Genomic DNA, 20,891 nt, shown 5'->3' on the forward strand with positions numbered 1-20,891 from the left:
GAAAGAAGTTACCTATCACTGGGTTCTCCTCAGACTAGAGGGAAGGAAAATACTTAATATAACAAACTTTTAAGACACATAATAACAGATATTGGCTAAGAGCTTAAAAAAGATTATTTTAGACAAAAATGACATTTCTGTCATCATTTACTAACCTTAATGTTCCAAACCTGTATGACTTTCTTTCTTCTGTGGAACATAAAAGAAGAAATTCTACAGAATGTAATCACTCTTTTCCATGCAAACTCACAATAAAAGTAAAATAAAATTGGTATGACTCCCAAACTATAATCAGAAGATACTTTTATGATATCGACTTCTCACAAATCTGGAAAGATGGGCGCTGACGCCTATAGTAACACCTACGCCACAATTCAAAAGTTTTGAATCATTACAATTTTGTAAAGAAATTAATAGTTTTATTCAGCAAAGAATAAAACAAAAAATTATTTTTGAACAAATAAATGCAGCTTTGGTGTGCATAAGAGACTTCTTTAAAAAGTAATAATAATAACAACAATAAGCTTACAGACCCAAACTATTAAACAGTAGTGTATAGTTATTGAATACATTACACACTAACTATAATTAGAAAATTGTACAGGATTGAAGGTTCACTTCATGGAGTACTGCATTTCTGCAACAGCAGGAAATGAGCTTTCCCAATACAGTATCAAACTATGATCCAATTAAAGTGTAAACAATCCAGCATAGTAATTCCACATTTCCGCACTATAAAGTAGCTACAGATGTGGAAATAAAAATAGCAAAAAGACAGATTAGTAATGTCCTTAAGGCTATGTTGAAACATATGCCTTTTGTTTTTTCCTCTTTGAGTTGGAAATAAAGGGAGGGGGGAAAGCACCAGTTATATGACCACCAGCAGCTGCAGTGGACAAACAGTTCTGCATTAATGCACATCTTAGCGTGTGACCGACAACCATGTGGCTCTATTACATCTCTGCCACATAATGAGATCCAAAGCTACATCACTGGGCTGCAGGCTCATCCCCAGAGACACAAGGACAGGAAGAAGGGGGAGGAGATGTGATGAAGAAGCATTGTACAAAACAAATAACAAAGCTGACAAGATGACATTTCATAAAAACATCAGACTTATCCAAAAACATTATAATTGTAATTCTTGGCCCAAATCAGCTAAGAACAAAAAAAATGTTTTCATAAGAAGTTGCAAAGAGCAGAATATGTCATGGTTTGAATTAGCAACAGGCACTTACATGCAGAAGAAGAAGAAAAAAAAGTCTTGATAAAGCAGTCTGAGACGCGTATAATCATAGCTCAAACAGAATCCCCGGTAAGAGGACTCCACGCGCATTTAGAGATGCGCGATCATTTCTGGGAACACCAGAGCAGTGCAATAATACATTTTCACACATGCACAGCCTGTTACTGACACCCACCTATTCACACGTGCATAAAGGTCACAAGCATGCACACAACGTGAAAAACTGACTGCGTCGTATCCTTTTCTCACAGACAGGACAACAACAAACAAACACACTGGTGGTTATCAGTACATTTTAAGTCAAAAAGCAGATTTTGGTACACTCTCTGAAAAAAAATAAAATAAAGTACTAAAGCTGTCATTGGGCTGCTACCTTTTTTTCTTTACCCCTAAAGGGTGCATATTAGTATCTTAAAGGTACATATTATTGCATAAAATATACATATATAATACCTTTTGAAAGGATACTGTGCTACTGACAGATTTTGTAACTTTTTTCCTGAGAGTGAAAGTTATGATTGATGATACTATACAAGTTGAAAAAAAATCCAGGCACCAGAATGCCATCCTGTAATACCTGAAACATTGTATTCTGCAGTAAACTTCTGGCAACAGGATTTATTTTGTTATTTTAGTTTTTTACAGTTACACAAAGTAATCAAAGTTGAGTGCATTCTCTGCTAACTATTATTATACCAATAACTAAATATAAATTCAAAGAAAAATACATTATATATTATTATTTATTATAATAATAATCTAAGTAACATAGTTAATTCTCCTAACTGTAAGCAATTTGCAGCTTCTAATCAAACCTATTGTCACTGTCAGTCACATAATTTGTAGCTTAACCAATCAGAATGTAGAGTTAGAACTGTTTTAAAAACAATTAATTAAATGCATACAACAATAATTCTTTGTCCAAAAACTTTCTGCACTTGTTACAGTCACAAAGACAGGTTAAAATCCTCTGCTCATTTTTTTACCACAGTCATGCACACATTTGCAAAAAGACAGAGCTCTGGTTTCCTCTGTAGGGAGCTCCTGCTCTCATTTTAGAATTTCCTTTGATGTAAGCAACGGTGCTAGCTTTACATGTGTATAAAAGCACTCCCATCCAGTTTTTAATTGTGACATTATATGGATTCCAAGCAGTTCATTATAAACGGGTACCAGGAATAACACCAGAGCAGCACTGACAGGGACTCTATCTGTACATCTATGTCCTGACTTGAGAATCAATGATGTCTCTGGCAGCCTCTTGATGAATGGTTAACATTAGCATTACTGTGCACACAGTACATTTACTGCCACCTCTATTAGCATGCAAATGCAAACAGAGTATCCTACTTTTTGAGAAGCAAGGGAATAACTCTCACCCATATACATGTTTCCTTTTAACCTTGGGACTGAATAGTGTTGACATTAATCAAACAAATATTTATAGAGGCAAATGTTGGAATCATGCTTAAGGACTGGAGAAATTGAATAAAACTGATGCTGACGATGTTGATTGGCTAGGGGCCAAAAAATGAGGGGAAAGAAAATGAAACAAAAAAAACCTGTAATAAAATTAAAAATTTTAATTTCGACCATAATTTAACAATGGTGAGCTGTCATGCTTACGTGCCAGCTTTTAATAATTCAGCATTAGGTTTAAATAATTCTATTTGGATTTTAAAAAGTAGATATTGCATTTTAAAATTTAAAGACTTGAGAAATTAATGCAGCTGGGGCTCTGAATGTATGTTTAATGTTGCTGAATACAACGTTTGACACATACACAATCAAATTTTTATTACCTGAAAACTGCACTTAAATTCGGAAACTTGGATTTCAAGAAAACATAATACTTTATAAACCGCTTATTGTTTCAATCCCACTTTATGAAGTCAAACATCACAAGGAAGGTACTGCTTATGATAAAAAAAAATCTATATTTTTTCCTAAAAAAGATTACACACTTGGGATCTATTAGGTTGCTATAAATACACAACTGGAGAGCTCATGCTTCACTGATAAGTACTGTTTGCTTTCGCAATAAAACAAACTGGGCTCGATGAGCTCCAGCACATTATTACTTTACCACAGTTGCATCATTTTAGTGCTTGCCTCAAGCCAAAGCCTCTCTGTTTGCCCATAATCACGTGGACACATCAGGTATTTGGTTTTATTTTTAGAAGAGTGCTACGTGGATGTTTTTTTCCCCTATGAGAGTTCTGACGGAACTTGTGTTTATTGAGACAGATCCTACTGCGGCAGTGGGAAAATCAGCCATGTTAAGCATCAGCCACGAGAATAATCTGGGGTAAATGAGCAACGGATGGGAAGAGGCTGTGTGGAGAAGAAGGGGTTCGAGACAGCAGGCAACTCAGTGTTCTGACTCAACCTGAATGTGAGGGTGGGTGTAAAGAACAGGGTTTTCAGCGGGACCTTTCGGTGCGAAAGGACAAAAACCACTGACACCTAATCATTACGCCCACCACTGACAGAAATGTTATCACTGAGGGTGGAAATAATTAAGTGGAGTCGGCAAGTCGAGGAATGCAATTTGGGAATAGCTTTTCAAAATGCAGGTTACCTTGTGCCTGTGTGTCACTTTCTAAAGTTGGACAAGTAAGAGGAAAACCATACTGCTTTTTGATGTCTTGCCATTGAAAAACTTCTGAATTGTTCTCTCACAAAAAGACAAGCTGTGCTGAGTGTACCTGCATTTTATTTCCCTGTTATGTCATGCATTTTTAATGAACTGATTCATTGTTTAATAAGCTTCTCTTTCTGCTTCCATGGAAATATAGCCGTTTTTCTTTAAAGGGTCTTAAATGAGATAAATGAATTATTGAGATCAGTTAGCTCTGCTCATCAGGCAATATTTATTACAGGAGGAAAATTTCGGAGCTGTGTCCAGAACAAAATAAACATTGAAACTAACATTTTCCTGTTAGAAGCTTTCCTAAGAGAAAAAAACCCCTGCAAAACTGCACAAGATTATTTATGCTGGTTTTATGCCGGGTACACACTGCACGATTTTAGCTCCAATTTTCAAACAATGGGCCTCATTCATGAAACACGAGCAGAACAAATTTTTGTGTAAATCGTTTGTAAAGCCATTCTGACGTAAACTTTTGAATTCATGAAAATGTTAATATTTTCAAAATGTTAGTTAAAAAAAAATAAATGTACACCTGCTCCCTACCACGCTTAAATGGTGCGTAAAACGTTCTGTGTTTTTTTTGGTAAACTGATGATACTAAATCCTGACACTCTTTTTATTTTTTTTTGCAGCTGAGTTGATAACTGTAAAACGCAGCGCTCCTCATTATTTACCCAGCCGTAAATAGAGGACGGGTGGGACAAATAGCGACCACCCATCCTACTTGTACAATGACTGCCTACAACAATAGAGAAGTCAATGTTACTGCTTTTTATATTTAGTAAAATTCTTAAAAATGAGATACTAGTAATACATTGCCACCGTGCATATTCCAAATCATAAATCATATCAGCTAAAGTTTTAGGCTCAAATTACTCAGAATTTACTCATATATTCATGTAAGATTAATGAATGAGGCCCATTGACCGTTTTGACCAGCAGTCTGAAATGTGTTTTGACTAAAAATGACATTGCGACAACCTACAGCCAATGAAAGAGCAACATACAGGGTAAGGAAAATGTCAAGGGAGGAGTCACTGACCTGCAACAGAACATCAGCATGCATGGCTTCTTCGAAAAACCATTCTAGTCTCGTCATATTCTTCTTTCTTTTTGCTGCAAATCAGCATATAGACAACTTGTATTGCAAACTTCTTGCGGGCTACAACTTTTAACAGTAAGAAATCCTGTCTCACACGTAATTGTACGTTTTTTCATGTATCACTTCTCACATGTGTTTGGCTATGAAACGTTGTTTGACAACGAGATTCTTCTTATTGGTGACCCCCTGTGCATTGTGTAGTGTGCACACAACAACAACTAAACGGTACCCCAGGCAGTTGTGTGTTTTGATCAGGCAACTTTGAAAACCATGCAATGCGTTCACAGCATTAGCTGGATTTAAATTATTTCGCAGCAAGATTTTGCAGGTTGGTCTCCCAGCCCGATAGGCTGAAAAGTGGCCAAAACCCTCTAAAGTAGATCACCAGGAAGACCAGGTATGAACAAAAAACCAGCCTTGGCTGCTTTAAGGATGTCTTACGATGGTTTCTTAGAAGTTGCACTGCTTTGAAAGTGTTGATCATCTCTCATTGGAAACCACAGAGAAACACACTGCTAACAGGGCATCAAAAGCTTGTTTCAAAATGGTTGGTAATTTGAATATAATGTATTTTACATATAGGCAATGACATCAGTCATATGCTTGAGAAACTAGCATATCATAAGATGACCATTACAGCAGTGACTTCATAACTCTGTTTAATAGTGATAAAACCTAAACTAGGGCTGGGCTATATGGCCAAAAAAAATTATCACTATACATTTTTTTTCATATAAGTCAATATTGATAATTATCACAATAAATAAAAAAATATATATAATAATAATAATAATAATTCATTACATTTATATAGCGCTTTTCTGCTTCTCTAAGCACTCAAAGCGCTCTACATTATGAGGGGTGGTGTCTCCTCGTCCACCACCAGTGTGCAGCATCCACCTGGATGATGCGACGGCAGCCATAGTGCGCCAGAACGCCCACCACACACCAGCTTACTGGTGGAGAGGAGACAGAGTGATGAAGCCAATCAGTGTAAGGGGATGATTAGGAGGCCATGATGGTCAGAGACCAATGGGGAAATTTGGCCAGGATGCCGAGGTCACACCTCTACTCTTTTCGAAAGACATCCTGGGATTTTTAATGACCACAGAGAGTCAGGACCTCGGTTTAACGTCTCATCCGAAAGACGGTGCTTTTTGACAGTATAGTGTCCCCGTCACTATACTGGGGCGTTAGGACCCACACAGACCGAAGGGTGAGCACCCCCTGCTGGCCTCACTAACACCTCTTCCAACAGCAACCTAGTTTTCACCGGAGGTCTCCCATCCAGGTACTGACCAGGCTCAACCCTGCTTAGCTTCAGTGGGCAACCAGTCTTGGGCTACAGGGTGATATGGCTGTGAAATATATTTATTTCAAGTTTAAAGGCAGATTTTTGCTCCTAAGTAAGAGTAAACCAGACTGTTAATAGTGGTTTTAAACTAGGCCTACTCTGTATGGCCAGAACATGACAAATACTTCACATTTTTTTATTCTTTACACATTTCCAGTCATTTTTCCTTAACAAAATTAAAATCTTAATAGAAAATTACATTTCTTAGTTTCTGCATGTTTTAAGGAGTGATATTGTTTCAAATCAAGAAACAGGTTTGTGTTGCCTGACTTTGATGACGAATATTTTCAGTACAATTTGCAGTGCAGGCTGCAATATTAATAATATTACATATTTTTGTCTCTTAGGAATGCACATTTGATAGTAGCTTGAGTTGACAGTAGTAGGCTAGTAGCTTGAGTTATGATGCAGATGTAAATTTATGTTCATTATCAAAATACTAAACACCATTAAAACCACACATATATCACCTCAATACCACGGTAAAAATGTAACTATATGGTTTCTAGGTATTTGTATGAAAACCAGTGGTCTAAATACATTTAGTATATAAATGCACAAAACAATTTCTTAATCACAAAAAATACTGCAGTAATATATTCCATTACTCCTATAATACACGTCTACATTAATAATATAATAAAATTCAATATGAATATCCCACATTTCTGCCACAATACCATGGAGTAATTAGTGTTACTACGGTAAATCTATGGTAAATGATGGCGATTTGTAGATTGAGAAGTCTTCTGACTGTATCATTGAGCAGCGTTTCTCCTGTTTGTCAGCTCTGTTCATCCTGCTTTAAACTAGTTTAAATCACAGAGTCATGTGTGTTCCTCGCTTAATTCAAGCGTACAGTGCTGTTTAGTGCACGCGTGACCAAGACTGACCAGACTTTTGACACATGAACATTATACCGAACATTTATCAAACTCTTGTTATCGTTTTATCAAGGAAAATTATATTGTGATAATTATCGTTATTGTTTTATCGCCCAGCCTAACCTCAACCATACTGGTTAACATAGCTCAAGGAACATTTTCTCATGTGCTGAATGATATAATTACCACACCATCTGGCTTAATACGATGCCAAGACTAGGTTGGAAAAGTGCAAAGAAATGTGTAATAATAAGGAACAGAAAGTTCATTGTAAGCTAATGAGCATGACATGCATATATCAGCAGAACATTTCCTAAAAACATTTCCTTCACTTTGCTCTCCCTGATATAGATATATTCCAGCTGCCCATGTGTAATTATACACCTTGGACACCAAACCTCCCTGTAAATACGGTGTTAATGTGATTAGCATGCCTCTAGGGCTCATTACAGAGAACTTAATTAGCAGTCAGAGGAAGAATAAAAGGTGACATCCATCCAAAAAATCCAACTTGTTTTCACTGTATCATATTTACACGGTTTGCCATGCAGCAAATTCATTAAAAAACAACAGAGGTGGCTTATGAAGTGATCATTTTCTAATCATGTTGATTCTGATCTGGTGCTTAGGTTTTGATGTAAACGAAAAGGAGAGATGGAGAAAAAAGGACAGAACAGAGCACGCCAACCCCAGTGACATGGACTGGATGACATCAGCAGCTGTCACCATAGCGATGGAAACCTCCCAGGGAATATAGAGACCTGGAATGCTAGTAAACATCTCTATGGACAAAAGCATAACCTTGTTCCCTGTGTCAGTTTAAATGTATTTTGATCTCTAATGTTATTGGTCAAAGAGTGTTGGTTATACCAACTTGTTTTTCTAACCACTTTACAACCTTGATGTTAACATGGACTTGCGTTTTCACCATTACGACGTAATGTGACATCTGATGGGTGGGAATATTATTGCATTTAAGGATACTTTCAAATCAATTGCTTAATCAAATCAGTCATGTTACAACTCGAGCAAAGCAATGTGTAATGTTTATTTCCAGTTACTGTGAATCAATAAAAACTTCATAAACAATAATGGCAAAGCAGGGTTATTGCTTAGCCTACAGTTGTGAGGGAATACATTTCATGTTTTAATGAATTCTATTGCCCGCATTTTGGTGTAAAGAATAAACTGTTTTTTGTAATTGTTTTTTGTAAAAAACACTATTCCATTCATTGTCAGAGTAATTCTGTTTGCCTTATTTGTTTTGCAGTGATAAAACATAAGCAGCATGTTCGTGTGGGAAAACCTTGCCATGCTGGCATCCTCCCCTAATGTCTCAGCAGTTTTTAATTAAAATGCTCCATTTGTGCCACCTATACTGGTTGGGTGAGAAACTATAAGAGAATAACTTGCTATCCTCATCTCCAGGCAGATGGCCAGGCCTTTGCATTTTGCAGCCTTTTATTTAACATCTAGGGGAAAGAAGAATGACATAAAAATATTACAGTCGACTTGCTGTGATGTGACTGCATCTTTGCAGCTGCAATTTAACTGATGAACCTTCAAGAAAATAATTCATTTTTAGCATTTTGAACATTATGTAGCCTAATTTTACAATTCACGTGATCTTCAGGTTTCTACAGGTTTTATTGAAGTACAGCTACATCAACATAAGCAAAATGGAATAAGAAGGCAAGATAAACATCTGCCAATGGGCTCAATCAACTTTAACAATCAACTAAATTTAAGAGAAAATAATTGTTCAATTTCTCAAAAAACAAGACGTAATATGTTAACATCTCATTTTAATGTATCTTAAGTAAATGATGTTCAAATATTTGTATAGAAAAACAACTTTTTTTCAGCGAATGCTACATTTAATGCCATGAATGCTTAATTTAAGATGTTCTACTTTGATGTAAGACCTTTTCAAGGCCTTAATTTGTGAAAAATCAAGTTAAGACTTTAAGACCTTTTAAGACCCACAGAGACACGGTATATATAACAGGACTCTCTGCATTGAGAAATGTAACCTACTGTAAAAACTAAAATTAAAATAGAATTCTGCTCACGATGTGGTGCAATCTTACTTGCATGTCCCCAAACTTGTTTTGAATGTATATAAAGCTAACTGATTTGATATTTAAAATAAAAGTGAATTGTCTATTGCTATTGTTTGAATGTCAAATAATTTCTTGATTTGCTATTAAATGATGTTTTCAAAATAATGGCAATGCATTTCTCCTTCAGTGAATCATTTTCTTGAGGTCATTTTGCACCACTAAACTGCATTTAACACAATTAGCACCTCCCCTTGACATTTCTCTATTTTTCTCAATTGTCACACTTAACTATGGCACAGTGCTGACAGCATTCTATATTTTACAATGGCAGGTTTCCTCTCTCATTATCTCTAGTCAGAAAAAGGTCACTGTTTCTGTGTTGTTTTTCATTGAACAAAGACACTTCTACAACACAAACACATATGCCTTGGAACATTGCTTGCTGTCACCTATCAGAAAACTGTGGGCCCTGTTGACAGCCCACACAATTAGGCTCTTTCTGCCTCACATCAAATCATCAATGTAGTTAGTATAGCTCACTGTGTTCCATAAGAAAAGATCTGACTGCTTCTTTTGCTATTTTTCATACAGTTTACACCAAAAGTGAGACAAACCACTCCATTACTTCATGAAAGTGGCAGACCACTGTATAAATGCACTGCAGCAAATTACACTGCAGCATTTTATACTTATGAAATGTAACTTTTAATATTTTTTTTAAATAGATATTTCACATTTATATGTAAAAAGTATATACATTTGTTTCTTGCTCTCAGTCAAACAATATCTTAAGTTAATATAGCGGATGCTATAAATTGTGTGCAAAAATAGTTTCTAATGTAAATGTTTCAATCAAACGATTATTTATATTATTATATATAAAAATGTCTAATAATTTAAAGTAAATTTGTTTTTCTCCCATCATCCTCATGCATTGTTGTTGGGGATCCAAGCTGATGGAATGGAAACTATCAAAATTTGTGTCAAATACCGCATAATAAAATTATTATACTTTCATTTTCCAACACATATACTGAGAAAATATCTCATACTGATTCTTATCCAAATGAAACTTTATGCTTTTTAAAAATGACCAATGACCAGAACGATCAAAGATATCTTATTAGAAATGCTACAAATGCAAAATATTTTTTTTACAAGTTACAATCAAATTTAAATTTAACACATACATTTTTTGAGACATGGCTTGAATGTAAGTGCAGAGCTTGACGCTTACCTTTTTCCCAAGGAGCACATGTGCTCCTAAAAAAATTAGGAGCGCAATGCAAATTTTTCAAATTAGGTGTTTTAGCTTAATAAGGGGATATAAAGAGACATTAAGCACAATTATTTAATTTATCATAATACAGAAAGTACACAAGGTTTGTAAATAATTTTGCTTCAGACACTATTTAATAGGCTAATTATGTAATTCGTTATAGTCCTATTAAACTGTATCTACATTATATGTGATGGTATCAAATTTTCACAAGTAGTTTTCACTAGTCATTGAAGCTTTTGTCACAGTATATGTGTTGTGAAGGACCAGACTGGGTTGGATCCATTTGCAGCTTTTATTAAGAATGGTTAAACAGGCGGAGTCAAATACCAGCAAACAGAGCAATAGAGGCAAGGCAGAGACAGAGTCGAGAGTCAGGCAGAGAGTCGAGGCAGGCAGTAAGAATCAGAGTCCAATAAACAATCCGAGTCGGGGCAGGTAGCGAACAATCAGCAAGGTAAACGGTCCAAGGTCGAGAGGTACAACACAAAATCAATCAGTCCCAGGTATGAGGCATGATGGGAATTGTAGTCTGAGGTGGCGTGCAACAGTTAGTGTAGTGCAAGAGTTCATGTGGTGAGTGAGTGACCTCTGGTGGTGAGTAATGGAAGTTCATGGCCAGGATTCGTGACAATGTTTTTTTTTTAAATCACAATATATTATTTCTAAGTGAAAAAAGTTGCCCTCCTTAAATAACTTTATTAAAGATTGTTTACTAAAATACTTTATTAAAAAATACACAAAAATATAATGTAAACAAGTGTTTCAACATTCGAGTGGAAAAGATTGTTCAAATGAACGAAAGAACAATAGATAACACTTTACAATAAGGTCCCATTTGTTAACATTAGTTAAAGCAGGTTAACAGTAACTAACAATGTGCAATATCTAATTGTTGCAGTAGTTAATATTATTTGTTAATGTTGATTAAGAAAAAATACAACTATGTTAATGTTAGCTCCATTGAATAATATTAACAGACACAACTTTTGATTTTATAATGTATTATTAAAAGTTGAAATTAAGATGAAAATGATTAATAAATGCAGTCATTGTTTTTTCATGTTAACTAATGGAACCTGTTAAGTGTTACTGAACAATAATAACGAATCAGTCAATATATAGATAGGCCCACTGTTCTCTATTATAGATCAGTGGATAAGCCATGTTTTAGGTTAGAAAAAAATGTTTGAAAATAAATAGCTTGTTAAGTCTTTAAGTAATAATTATTTGACCACTTTTCTTCTCATTTGTGCTCATTTAAATTAAACATTTGCCCTTTTAAAGTTCAGTAATCATATGAGGCTGTATCGCAATTTTTCCATAAATGAACTGAATAAATTAATACGTTTGTTATAGGCTACTGTATAAGTTAGGCTGTTTTGTATTGTATTCGCACTCATGCTCCTAAATACATTTTCCAGCTCGCACACATCTATTTTTAGTCGCAAATGCGAGTGAAATGCTGAAGTGAGGAAACTATTTCATTTTTGGCTCATATTTCCATGACAATGTGCTTAGCTACGAGTTCAACAATCTAAATACAGAAGAATAAAGACACTTTCTGTGATGGAAAATTATGGAAATTCCTTCTGAATTAAAATCCTTAAATATACACCACATCCACTACAGACAAGATTGTGTTTATTAAGCACAGAGGAACGCTTTTCGTTGTGATGAAAAATGTCTTGCGAATTATACATGGGATGGAAACTTTAAAGACATAGGTCATGTTTAAGGTCAGGCGTATGGTGTTAGATACCAATCTGGCTCATGCTGTTATGACAACCTTGGAAGAAACACTGTGAATGGATCTGTGCCTGTATATATTGTGTTTAGTATCAAGAGACATCATTCTGTCAAACACTACTGAATGCTATGAACGTACAAATGCTGCACGTGTATAGAACACAAAACTGCACCACGTAACAGCCTTAGAATCTGCACAGCAAAGCAATAACAATAGAGCAGATGGAAAAAGAGTATGACCCCACATCTGTTCGTCCTTTCAGATTGTTTTTGATTTAAAAGCTGTAGACATTTTAAAGAGCAGGGGGCTGATGTGCCCATCCTCAATCATTGAGATGCAGAGAGCAGCTTACTGCACTGTGCAGAGGAATGATGAAATAAGAGCTAAAAATAGCAACCTCCCAGGATCCCCCTTTGCCCAGCACTGTAAACACCTCGTTCCTGAGACAGTCCTGGGAAAAGCACCACATCACCAAACGTTTAAAAAACGATTTTAAGTACGCTTTCATACACACTGCAGGCAATTACACATACATAACAACTTATAATAAACATTTATGAAAATGGCAACATCTGTCTACATGAGTGGACAGCATAAAGAACAAAGCTGCTGTTGTATTGTCCATTGGTACATATAACTAAGGCTTATTTTTACATTCTGATATGAATGTCTTAAATGCATGCAGAAAACATGCAGAAAGAAGCACATTTCAGTCTCCATAATATCTTACATTCTAAATTTATATAAAGGTCCAATATAAAAACATAATCAAAAATCAATGCCACAATGAAACAAACAAAACAAAAAATTACTTAATGTGAAATCATATAATGTGGCAATGTCCGTAATATTTTGATCATTCGGTGTAACCAAATAATTTGCAGTCTAAATCTAACAGCAACGATCTTTTATCCATTATAAATCCGAGTAATAATAAAGGTGAGAACCTACCCAAAGACGAATTCATTGTGTCCTCCTACCAGTTTGGAGTCGTGACTCCGGCTGTTTCTCAAAACCTAGCGACCTGCCTACCTAGACAGCATTGTTAGGCATCATGTGCGCGTGCGGCAGCATGGTCTGTGCAGGAGCTGAGCTGAGCCGAGTCGAACCGCTATGACGCGCAATAATGCGAGCGCCTCAAATGTCCCTAAATGGGCACTGAAACGCGTCCTCCAACCGCTTCTGGATAACATATTGGACGGAAACAATGAAAAACATTATTTAAAGGCTTCTTGGTTGCTCAACATAGCATTAAATGAAAGTAATCTTGTGATTTCAACGGCTTCTGAATAACAGTCGGGTTAGGTTCATTTTATTTAAATAATAGCCTATAAAAATTATGCAAGTCACCTACTGTAGGTGTAACTTACATGACGCGTGTATAATAACTAAATATATATGTGTTGCCAAGTCCGCGGTTTTCCAGAGGAGTTAAGCTACTTGCCGCGGTTGTTTTTCATGTCCGCGGGTTGAAGCGACCCAAAGTAACGTGGTATTTACCCCCGGAACGTGATTTTTACCGGGGGACCCCCAATAAACGCGATTGTAGTTCTTCTGAGTAGCAATAGGGCTGGTTTTGTTGCGAAAACCTGCCAACCCTGACTAGGATGTTTCACTTTACTTTATATTGTATAGAGCATTTTGAATTTGAATTTTGAATTCAGAATTTTGCTTCAACCATAATCAAACACACCTGAACAAGCTAATCATGGTCAGAAGGGTTACTAGGAAGCTACAGGCAGGTGAGTTTTAATTAGGGTTGGAGCTGAACTCTGCAGGGCTGCGGCTCTTCAGGACCAGAGTTTGCCAACCCTGCACTACACTTGCCTAGTATCTGCCCTAAACACTTTCCCTTTGGAAAGATCCCCACTGGGAATACTTCTCTACTTCATTAAGTGGGAGAGGCGATTTTTGACAACTCTTATATTTGTACGATATCTTTTTATGGCAAAAATAAGATTGTGCTAGAAAGCGGTTGTAATGGCCCTTTCGCGCATCACACGTTCTTCTCCCAAGTCAAACATCACAAAGACATCTCTTTCAGGTTTATAAAAGCAAAGGTATGACTCAACGGGTAAAAGTAGACTACTTTCAATAAAAAGTCCAACATATTAGGAATGCTTTTAATTAGAAAATCAGCTTAGGCTACCTGTCGAGAAGAAACTCCCCAAGTTCGTCGTATCGATTGAATCCCAAACATTTCATCAGATTCCTCCATCTTGTAAAACCACTGCCAGTGTTTACCCTTGTTTTACCCCATTGTCTGTCTTCCGATTCTGCCTTTCACTTGGGAATTTCTGTTTCCGCACCAACTAAACACCCTCTGGCTAGGCCAATAGCCTGTTACAGTTAGTAGCAAGCTACATCCCAAACTCTCTCTATGGCTGCGTGGTGGTAGCCACATAGGCTACATAGGTTGACAGGCAGGTAGAACATCATATCATTGCATTCGGACCATCAAGTTTTGGAATCTTCCGGGTAAATGAGTTGCAACTGAGATAGGTTTTCACAAATTGAAGCAATTTGTGGAGATGCTTTTGACAACTAAATTGTAATCTCTCTCTCTCTCTCTCTCTCTCTCTCAAAAAAATAAAAATAAAAAATAGACTCAATCCCTGAGAAAGAAAGAAATAGCTGATAAGTATAATACGTTTTTCCATGCTTCTAATAATTGCTTCTGAAGTCACCACACTCTCCACTCTCCACACTCTGATTGGGCATATAGGACCATTTAGAATTCTGAGCTAAGCAATGTTTTATCCAGTTGATTTTAAAATTACTATTAAGAGTAGCCTACTAATGAAGAATGTTAAGTCCACCCTCTGAAAATGTTCTAAAAGGGAACTATGTAGCCTGCAGAAAGGATCCGTGACTGTGATCATATTTTATATACTAACTACTATATTAGCCTATCAGTTGTGGGGTAAAATAATCTTTTTTTTTTAGGAATAATGTTTCATCAGTACTGTTAAGGAACAACGGCGTGTAATTTATTATGTCTCACCACGATTTGAGCCTAAAAATGTTCCTACCATAATTGTCCCTGTGGGTATTAGTGTATTTTAACTTAAATATAATGGAAAAACTTTTTTATTTTTAATATTTTTAATTTTAATACTTTTTTAATATTTTTATTTTCCCTGATGATACTGATTTCTTTTTTTGTATGAATATTTACTCCTTATATACTTTGTGACAGGAGGACTTTAAATTGGATCCTGATTTTTTATTTTTATTATTATATGCTGTGATCCCAGTGGTTATTTCCTTTGTGTAACAGTTGCTATCTATTTTCTATTTGCATATATTATTGAGCTGAATAATCATGGTCCTCTCTATGTTATATATTATATTTTGTATCAGACTGAATGTCAGCAGATAGACATGGGACATAGAGGTAAGTGCAATACAAACAACAGGTTTATTGAAAAGCAGCAGAGGGGAATGAGATGAGCAGTAAGTCCGGGTAAGCAGGCGGGGAATGGGAAAGTCTCTTGGGGCTTATCTGAGTGTTAATGCCCTTGTTTCTTTATCCAGGGGATCCAGAGTGATAGCGATGGAGAACGGGGATAGGAACACAGGAGCAACTGGTAGGTAGACAAAAGGTAAGTGGGTCAGGTTAGTCAACATAGAATGTTTGAGACCAGACCGTGAGTGAACGGGAGGAGTGCAGGGATATAGTGCTGCTGATTAGTGCTGACGGGTGGCGGTGATCAGAAATCAGGGGATTGGGATCTGGTGAGTGTCGTTGGTGGAGACTGCGGTGACTCTGACACTGAACCTGTAGTAGCCTTTTTTTTTGGTCATCAATTTTTTCCTATTTTTTCCTTTCTTTTACTTTTGATCATTCTATGTTTTTGTTTTCTTTTTATGTCTTTATTTGTGTACTCGGTTGTGTTGTCTTGCAGCTCTTACCCTTACGTTACCCTAATCAATTCTACAACTTACGTTTAAATATTAATTTATTACTTAACTTATTTAAAATTTTTCCATCTGAACAATAGAAGTCTTCTCCCTAAAATTGGTCTATTAAAAGCCTGAGTTTCTCTTTACAAACCTCATATTGTTACTACACTGAACAAAATTATAAACACAACGCTTTTGTTTTTGCCACCATTTTTCATGAGCTGAACTCAAAGATCTAAGACTCTTTCTATGTACACAAAAGGCCTATTTCTCTCAAATACTGTTCACAAATCTGTCTAAATCTGCGTTAATGAGCACTTCTCCTTTGCCGAGATAATCCATCCACCTCACAGGTGTGGCATATCAACATGCTGATTAGACAGCATGATTATTGCACAGGTGTGCCTTAGGCTGGCCACAATAAAAGACCACTATAAAATGTTATAGTGCCTAACCTATATAACATATAACCTAACTTCTCCACCAATACAGCTTTAATGAAATTCACCAATGTTCACTTCTTTTGATAAATGTCAACCTACTGGTGCTATCTTTATCAATCTTTCTAAAGCATTCGATATGGTGGACTATTATCTTCTGCTTGATAAGTTACACTCTTTAGGCTTCGATCAAAACGCTCTTCTTTGGTTTAATTCATAACAGTCGACGATATGTTTCCTTTCAATGTCACAGTCACTGAGGCGGAAGCAAAGATGCAGGTGAGTACATTTATTAATGGTCAGACAACACAAGCACAATACAGACAACAGTCTCTCGGATGGGATGGTGGCGCAGGGACCAGATGAACAGCGTGCTGGTGAAGAGTGTCGGGGGTGAATCCAGTGCAGGTGATGATCTGGGTGGGACAAAGACTCCTGACACACTCGAATGAACACGAACAGGAAGACGATGGTACACGAAGAACACTGACTGGGGCACATCCAACACATTCAAGTACATCCAACGATCTGACAAGGGAGAGAAGTATTAGGTGAGGCTTTATAGCAGTGAATTGGCAGCAGCTGGTGCGGGAATTGAGATCAGCTGGCGCGCTGATCACGGAGCGAGGGACACGCCCACTCGCACACAATACACAGACACAGACAATGATACACGAGACATGAAGGAGGCAGTAGATTAATATACCGTGACATTCAAGGCTCTATTGGACTATCTGGTTATTGATAAGGGTGTTCCACAAGGATCAACACTTGGTCCTTTGCTTTTTTATTTATTAATGACCTTCCCAAAACTTGTTTATACTCTTCTATCCAGCTTTATGCAGATACTGTTATTTATTCTTCCCATTCTGATGTTTCATATATTCAGTCATCTCCGCCGTCAGACTTTAACTCATTAAAGCATTGGTTTTACAAAAACAAACTTGTCCTTAACAAAAAGAAGTCCTGTAGTATGGTGTTCTTTTAAAAGATGCCATCATCCTCACACTTTTGATTTAGATATTAGTTTTGAATATGGGTCACTCCTATCTAAAGTGGTCCTATTTAAATATCTTGGTCTTTGGCTTGATTTGTCTTTTAAGTATCACATTGATTGCATAATTTAAAAAAAATCATATGGGTGTCTACATTCTCTCTATCGTTCAATTAATTGCTTTTCATTTCAAGTAAGGAAAAGATTAATCTCCCAACTAATTCTTCCTATCGGTGACTACGCAGATATTTTTTTATCAAAATACTTCTGATACCAATTTAAAACCTTTAAATATTCTTCATAATTCTTTAGGTAGGTTTGTTTTAAGATGTCCTTATAGAACTCATCATTGTATGTTGTATGAAGCTCTTGATTAAAATGTATGTTTTCTTGTATGTACATGCTTCTGTTTATAGTTGTAGACTGTGGGTGGGTGAATAGGGGAGTGAGCTGTTGTTTGTCTGTTTAAGTGATATTTATTATAATTATTATTATTGTTTGTATATTACTTGTGTTGTATCTTGTATTGTTTTATGTATGCGTTATTGGGTCCCCCTTGAAAATTAGATGAAGCATCTCAAGGGGCTTTCCCTTAATAAATTCAAATTCACTGCAGAACAATTGGGTGGAGCTTGGGGGGGGGGGGTGCTTCTCTGTTTTTGGAGAGAATCGTAAAGCTGTATCTTTCTTTTATAGATATGATGACTACAATGATAAAACTAAAGACTTTTTGGAGATATGAAGGATGCGGTACTACTCTATCAGTACTCAAGATTAACATGAGATTGGGTGAAACTGTGTACTATGCCCCCTTTAAAGTCCAGTACCCCCTCGCTGGACGTAAGGGGTGAAACAGGAGTTCTCAACTGCCCTCAAGGTCCACTTTTCTGTGGAGTTAAGCTCCAAAACTAATCAAACAGCCCTGAACAAGGTAATCAAGCTCTTCGGTATTACTAGAAAGTAACTGTCAGGTGAGTTTGATCAAGGTTGGAGGTAAACTCTGCAGGAAAGTGGACCACGAGGGCCAGAGTCGAGAAGCCTTGTACTAGTCCAGGGGTGCCCAACCCTGTTCGTGGAGATCTAGCTTCCTGCAGAGCTCAGTTCCAATCCTGATCAAACACACCTGTCTGTAATTATCAAGTGTTCCTTCAGATCTTAATTAGTTGGTTCAGTTGTGTTTGATCAGGGTTGGAGCTGAACTCTGGAGGAAGGTACATCTCCAGGAACAGGCTTGGGCACCCCTGTACTAGATGGTCCAACCACACCCTGGCTGTTTCTCAATATGCGTTCTTCCGCGATCTTGCGTCCTTGTGTTCTCGTTCTACATCATCCGTTGAAGTTCAGTTCCAATTCTCAAGAACGCAAGTACAGAGGACGCATGAAAGTTCCCTGATGTGCTCTTGATATTGAGGATGCATCGAGTGCGGACTTGAGAGAATAGGCCGTAGCTGTTAGAAATCCCAGAAGACACTGCGGGCGGCCGGTGTACAGAAGCCTGTAAGCTTTATACTCACTCTCGCAAATAATAGACGACTTTTGAAGGTAAACATTTATCGTTTTGTTTCATTTTAATAAAGTGGTAATACCCAGAGAAAGTCTGCAGTATTTTTATTGGCATATTAAAATGAATCTTAACATAGTCATAGTTAAACATAACGCTGTAAAATAAAACGATATGCAATTATGTGAAAATAATATCTATAATAGTATGAAATGTTTTAAGGTGTTTCCAGGTGGATGCTGCACACTGGTGGTGGTTGAGGAGATTCCACCCTTCTATGTAAAGCACTTTGAGTACCCAGAAAAGCACTATATAAATGTAACAAAATATTATTATTACCGGTAATAAGTTATGACATTTGTTTATAATGTTGTTATATTTATTGTTCATTGGCCACTGCTTATGCTGAGACTATGCGGTCAGTTAAGCAAGAACACAGTACATCTGAATTCTCACAAGGATGCATTCTGTGTCCTCTCATCCTTCTGAGTTCATTCTTCCAAGAAAGCCTGGCAAGACTGGTCTTCACGCGAACACAAGTTCTCTGTGTTCTTGGAATTGAGAAACAGCCTCATTGACCCTCATTGACCCACCAGGAGCAGGACTGGACGCCCCTGCCCTATCGCTAAACATAACTCCACCCCTTAGGGCCACAGAGGTGGAGTTGAACTAAGTCAAGCTCCACCCTTTATATTTCCGGGGGGTTTTGAATGTAATTTGGCTCTGCAGTAATCACTACTTGTTCGGAATTACTAAATACCACAAAATACAAGTGAAAAATGTTGAATGTGCAGGCACTCAACACCCTGAATGATGCATCAAACAAATTAACAATGGATAACAAAAGATAACAATGCAAATAATAAATGAACTCCACAACGATAGGATTCCTATTGATAAATGGCTTAAGACACTCCAAACAGGTGTAGGTAATAGGTGGAGCTGGAGGGCCCAACTACACCCTAACCATAACAGTGCATTCACACTGGGCGTGTTAACGCTTCTTATTTACTTTGAATGGGTGACATCATGCCTTCATAAACTGTATTGTGGATCCGTTGCATTGTGCCACTGGTGTTGCTTGCAGCAGAAGTTGAAAAACTTTCAACTTTTCAAGTGCCAATGCAGGCGTCAGCCAATCAGATCGCCTTATGCAAATATCCCAGCACAGACACTACCCAATCGCATTCATGCAAAGACACTGGAAAAGTAATGTGATTGACTGTTGTCACTATGACGGCCGAGACAGCACCAGGCTTCAGACACACCCTCCATCAAGCACCGACGCTGGCGCCCCGTGTGAAAATACCATAACTCTATGGTTAAACATAACTCCACCCATTACATTCAGAGAGGGGGTGCTGGATGTCATTTGACTCTGCAGTGAGCACAACTTGCCAGTAGTGGGCACTCTTGCAACAAAATCAATGACATACATCTGAGTTAATAAGACGGAGGGAATCGAGAAACTGACATAAAAAATGAAGTGGAACGCAGCCTAGCAATGGCTAATTGGGGCAATAAAATAATCACCCTTTTGAGGTTTGAGGACGCTGACTGGTTAAATTTTTATGTTATATCTTGTGTTTCATATAATGTGTTTATATCTTGAATCAGCAATTGGCTAAACTGCTGCATAGACCTGCCTCCTACTGAACTTGAGACGTGTATAGGTAGAAGTAACATATAGAAAAAGCATATATTTTGCACAGGTAATTT

This window comes from Barbus barbus (assembly GCF_936440315.1).
Source record: "Barbus barbus genome assembly, chromosome: 11".
NCBI lineage: Eukaryota > Metazoa > Chordata > Actinopteri > Cypriniformes > Cyprinidae > Barbus > Barbus barbus.